Raw genomic sequence first — 6000 nt, 5'->3', positions numbered from 1 at the left:
ACTTAAATTAATGGACAAATCCATCCATGCTTCTATCCATCCATCTTCTATCCACTTATCGTGGTCAGGGTCAGAGTGACTGAAAAGCCGAGGCACTAAAATTCATGGCGCCGATTATATAATGAGCTCGTACTTTGGAGAATTTGAAGCATGTAGCAATATAGTAATACATCAAAATGTCAGTCCGCCTGATACTCATACATCAATACATAACATTGCCTGCAGCATGTGCGAGCTGTTAAACTTTGTTTTTATTACATAGAACTACAATTTCTGATCAAAAAAAAAATTGAAACAATATTAGGGTACACTTACATAGCCTGCCTTGTCCAGGAGAGCAAACACAGCTGTCACATGTGTTATGATTAACTATGACATAATGAGGTTGGGTTTATTAAAAGCTCTACTGATATGTACTGATATGCTCCCAAGGGCCAAAGTTCAGGAAAAACTGCAGTTCGTATGTTTAATATTAGCAGTGAATTTGTTAATGCAGAGATTAAAACTAGAGATACCTGCACAGAGGAACTAATCATTGATTGGCTTTTTAATTACTCATATAGGCCTCCGTATATTTTAATCCAGTAAAACAGCCAGGCATAGCTATGTTGATGACTGCTAGGTTTTTAGGAAGATGTATATAGGCCTATCAGGGGTGTAGGTTTAGGTTCAACATTAGACAATCTACGTCGTCATAGGATTACCATTTAGTCCTTTCCAAGAGAAGCCCTCATAAATTTCAACAAACGTATTTTCTTCCTTTAAGGGATGGGCGTCACCATATTTGCAGTTAATTGTCTGTCGGGCAATCCCGTATGATAAACAGCAGGCGTAGTTTTCATTCTCATTACCATCCACCTCCCTGCGAGCTTCCATTACCGACACTATATGGGGGCAATTCTTTATGTTATCTAACAGCAGTAATTTAGTAACGCAATAAAAACTTTGCGGAGTGCCTGGACGTGGCAGAGCCCCTCCGTCTTAATGATTTAATTTGAGCGCATCCCCGCACCGGCAAGGGGGGCGGCGGCCGGGCGCTTGACACTGAACTGGGGATCCCAGAGCAAAGAGGCGCAAAGTGATAGATTTAAAGGCACCGCAACACTTAGCCGCTGCAGCACTGAAATCACTGAAATCATCTAAGTAGATTATTGCATTGCTGTATTAGTCACAAAAGCCGTTGTTTTGAAGGCGGGTCTGCGCGGGTTTTTGCTCATAGTCATAGTGGCGCAGCCTCCTCCCAAGTCGGCGTAAACGGACACCCGAGGTCGGTGTCGCTATATAAACCCCCGTTTCTGTTCTCACACGGGATCCCAGCGTCCTGCCGTCCCACAGGTAGGGAACACTTCTGCTTCTTCTGCACCTTTCTGTTTGTATTTCTATTTCTTATTTAACTTAAACTGAGTTACATTTTGAAGTTCTACCGGATGTCGCTAGTCTCTAGATGTCGCTAGATGCTGTGCCGCACACTGGGGCTGTTCCTGACTAAGGGGACCGCAGTGTCTGACAGTTTAGTGTGATAGAGCCTGATCGAGGTATCGTCGCACTCACTGAGTTGTCACACCAATGTCTTGGTGAATACGTAACAGTGAAATTTAACCCTTCAAAGAGGCACCAGTTATACTTCTTTTGGTAATGTGGCGAGAGGAAAAAGGCAGGAGGCAGATGTTTAGTCCGTGAAAGGGACGATGCACTTTTTATTAACCGCCAAACAAACCACTAGAGAGCAAGATCCGGTTGCCGCCAAGATAACCAAAAACAGCAACCGGAAGTTGAACAAGCCTTCAGAATAAGAGCACATCTGCCCTGAGAATTCTGATTGCTTATGAACCCGCTACACAGGCCCCCCCAGAATTCACAGAGGCAGAGGATCCCACTTCTTAGGGGGTCTGATCACCCGCCCTGACCTGCTCACAGTACCACCCACAGGAGCAGGAACAACCTGGGCTGGGGCCAGGGCCGGTGACGGGACTGAACCGCGCGGACGACCCCTACGAGGAAGCTGGCCGAGTGGCACTGGGGCATCTAAATCCAAATGGGCCGGCTTCAAACGGTCCACAGAAACACGGTCGGCCTTACCACCCATTTCCAAAACAAAAAACTTGTCCCCAGGCTGCAGCACACGAAAAGGCCCATCGTAGGGGGGGCGCAAAGGATCGCGGTGAGCATCATGTCGAACAAACACAAATTGAGCATCCACCAGATTCGGGAGAATATGAGAACGTGGAAAACCATGATGTGACGTGGGTGTTGGACCAAAAGTAGCCGCAGTGTCCCGAAAAGCGGAGCGCTGCTGTGAGGCCGACCAAGGAACTGACGCATCTGGCAGAAAGTCACCAGGTACCCGCAAGGGCTGTCCGTAGACTAACTCAGCAGAGGAAGCCTGCAGGTCGGCCTTCGGAGCGGTCCGCAAACCCAGCAAAACCCATGGCAACCTGTCAGACCAAGAAGCACCCTGAAGAGATGCACGAAGGGCAGCCTTCAGAGAGCGGTGAAAGCGCTCACACAACCCGTTAGCTTGCGGGTGATAAGCGGTGGTGTGGTGTAGAGTGATCCCTAGCTCACGGGCAAGTGCACCCCATAGCTCGGATGTGAACTGTGGTCCGCGGTCAGATGACAGGTCAGCAGGCACCCCAAAACGAGAGACCCAGGAGCTGATGAAAGCCCGAGCCACATCTGCCGTTGCCGTGGAGGCTAATGGCACTACCTCCGGCCAGCGGGTTGTCCGATCAATGATCGTTAAAAGGTGCGTGTAACCACGGGATGGTGGCAACGGACCAACCAAATCCACGTGGACATGATCAAATCGACGCACCGGGACAACAAAATGTGCCAGGGGAGCTTTGGTGTGCAGCTGGATCTTAGAGCGCTGACAAGCAAGGCATGAAGCGGCCCAGTCACGTATGTCCTTTTTCAGCCCACGCCAAACAAACTTAGCTGAAAGCAGCTTCTGTGATGCCTTGCGGCCAGGATGGGAAAGGCTATGGACAGCATCGAACACCCGGCGCCGCCAGCCATGCGGCACAACGGGCCGCGCAGTTCCTGTTGAGACATCACAAAGTAGTGATGCATCACCGAAGGGCACATCCTGGAGCTGCAGACCAGTGTCAGCAGACCGCAACCCCTGAATCTCACTGTCAGCTGCCTGGTCCGCTGCCATTAGTGCATAATCCACACCGAGGTGGACAGAACCAACCACTGAACGTGAAAGGCAGTCAGCCACCACATTGTGTTTGCCAGCAACATGCTGGATGTCAGTGGTGAATTCAGAAATGAATGCGAGCTGACGCTGCTGACGTGCAGACCAAGGGTCCGAAATTTTACTCATGGCAGCCACCAATGGCTTGTGATCCACAAAAGCAGTGAATGGGCGCCCTTCTAACAGAAAGCGGAAATGGCGCACAGCTAAATACAGGCCTAGGAGCTCACGGTCAAAAGCGCTGTATTTGCGCTCACTAGGGCGCAACTGGCGACTGAAAAAGGCCAGCGGCTGCCATTCCCCCTTAACCAGTTGTTCATGTACTGCGCCCACAGCAACATCGGAAGCATCCGTGGTGATGGCGATGGGAGCATCTGGCAAGGGGTGAGCTAGCAACGTAGCATCTACCAAGGCCTGTTTAGCATTACGGAATGCTTGACACCGCTCCGGAGTCCACTCAACCACTGCCTTAGAAGAAACACCCTTCAGTGCAGAGTATAGGGGGCACATAATGTGGGCAGCCCCAGGGATGAAACGATGGTAAAAGTTAACCATTCCCAGAAACTCTTGCAAGGCTTTGACCGTGACTGGCCGTGGGAAATCCCGAACAGCAGCAATTTTCTCTGGGAGAGGCACCGCCCCCTCTGAGGTAATGCGGTGGCCAAGAAAGTCAACAGAATGGACACCAAACTGACACTTGGTAACATTTACAATTAACCCGTGAGCACTAAGACGTGCAAACAATGCCCGAAGATGAATGAAATGCTCATCCAAACTGGTGCTGGCAACTAAAATGTCATCTAAATAAACAAACAGAAAAGGCATGTCCCGCACAACACTGTCCATCAAACGCTGGAAAGTTTGGGCTGCATTTTTGAGCCCAAAAGGCATCCGAAGAAATTCGAACAGACCAAAAGGTGTAACAACAGCAGTCTTAGGGATGTCCTGGGGGTGCACTGGAACCTGATGATATCCCCTAACCAGGTCCACCTTAGAGAAAATGAGAGTGCCTGCCAAACGGGCAGAGAAATCTTGGATGTGAGGAACAGGGTATCGGTCAGGGGTAGTTGCATCATTAAGGCGTCTATAGTCCCCACAGGGGCGCCAGCCACCCCCAGGCTTGGGCACCATATGGAGAGGAGAAGACCAGGGGCTGTCAGAACGCCGAACAATCCCCAAACGTTCCAATGTGGCAAACTCCTCCCTGGCGATAGCCAGTTTCTCAGGGTCGAGGCGCCTTGCTTTGGCATGCACTGGAGGGCCTGCTGTGGTTATGTGGTGCTCTACACCGTGTTTCGCCGAGGATGCAGAAAAGGTGGGTGTGGTGAGGGTGGGAAACTCTGTCAGGAGACGCTGGAAAACATCAGCCGAAGCAGAAACACCAGACAGGTTGAAAGGGCCAGCCCCGCTGAGTGTGCAAGGGAAAGAGCAAAAAGTCTCTGCATTTATCAGGCGCTTATTTTTAACATCCACTAGCAAATTGTTGGCACACAAAAAGTCAGCCCCTAACAATGGAGTGGAAACAGAGGCCAAAACAAAAACCCATCGGAAACGCTGCCCGTGAAAACAGAGTTCTACTGGCCGATCCCCAAAAGTTTCAATCGAAGTGCCGTTAGCAGCCTCTAGGGGAAAACCACGCACTCCTGACTGCATGTCTAGCTGTGAGGCGGGGAGGACGCTCACTAAAGCGCCCGTGTCGCACAGAAAACGCCGGCCAGAAACGGAGTCCTCAACGAATAGCAGGCTGCTTTGCCGTCCGGCGCCCAGCGCAGCTACAGGGCGCCGGTCCTGACGTTTCCCGGCGGCTTAAAGGAGCAGGGCGGAATGCATCTCTTAGCGCGCATACCAAAACGGGCATGATAAAAACAATGACCGGACTTAGAGTCACGCTGAGCCGCAGCAACGACACCAGGGGCAGAAAAAGTGAAATCAGCCGGTCTTCCGCTGTCCAGCACGGCGCAGGACTGCCGACTGGCAATGTAAACTCTGTCCGCTTCTCTCGCCAACTCGCGGAAATCTGTAATTGGGGAGCTTGCTAGGGCTGAGCGAACTGGAGCCGGCATCCGCTGCATAAATAGCTCGCGAAAAATAAAACAGGGCTGATGTCTGCCCAGCAAAGACAGCATGTGATCCATAAGTTCGGATGGCTTCTGATCTCCCAAGGAGGGCAAGGCGAGAAGCCGACGTGCCCGCTCCGGCTCTGACAACTCGAAAGTTGCTAGCAGCAGCGATTTAAAAGCCCCATACTTGCCGTCCGCTGGGGGATCCTGCAGAAAGCTCACCACCCGGGATGCCGTGGCGTTGTCCAGTGCAGCAACAACATAATAATATTTCGTGTCGTCCTGTGTGATGCCCCGGACGGCGAACTGGGCTTCAGCCTGTGCGAACCACACAGCGGCATTGTCACGCCAGAAGTCTGGCAGCTTTAAAGCCACAGCATTAGCTGTCATGCTGAGGGAAATCTCGAAACACGTACGAGGATATGTCGGGGTCACCAATGTGGCGAGAGGAAAAAGGCAGGAGGCAGATGTTTAGTCCGTGAAAGGGACGATGCACTTTTTATTAACCGCCAAACAAACCACTAGAGAGCAAGATCCGGTTGCCGCCAAGATAACCAAAAACAGCAACCGGAAGTTGAACAAGCCTTCAGAATAAGAGCACATCTGCCCTGAGAATTCTGATTGCTTATGAACCCGCTACAGTAATGTATTAAAGTAACTGGATATTCAAAAAGTCAGTATCAGCACTTAAAAACTGAATAGGGGAGGAGATTTTCTTTTTTTTCCTCCCATATATATATG

The 6000-nt window shown here is 50.6% G+C and overlaps 1 protein-coding gene across 2 annotated transcripts in view; it reads left to right on the top strand.

The window, feature by feature from the left end:
• Positions 1–885: 885 nt before the first annotated feature.
• The window catches only part of trpa1b (transient receptor potential cation channel, subfamily A, member 1b), a 31069-nt gene continuing 25954 nt past the window's right edge, over positions 886–6000 (top strand). For both annotated transcript variants that reach the window (XM_023794420.1, XM_023794419.1), the window contains exon 1: positions 886–1335. The gene's annotated coding sequence lies outside the window, so the exon portion shown is untranslated. The remainder of the gene's footprint in view (positions 1336–6000) is intronic.

The sequence above is a fragment of the Paramormyrops kingsleyae genome, chromosome 15, assembly GCF_048594095.1.
Source record: "Paramormyrops kingsleyae isolate MSU_618 chromosome 15, PKINGS_0.4, whole genome shotgun sequence".
Taxonomy (NCBI): domain Eukaryota; kingdom Metazoa; phylum Chordata; class Actinopteri; order Osteoglossiformes; family Mormyridae; genus Paramormyrops; species Paramormyrops kingsleyae.
Note: the sequence above shows the minus strand (reverse complement) of the source record. Positions and strands in the feature narration are given on the sequence as shown.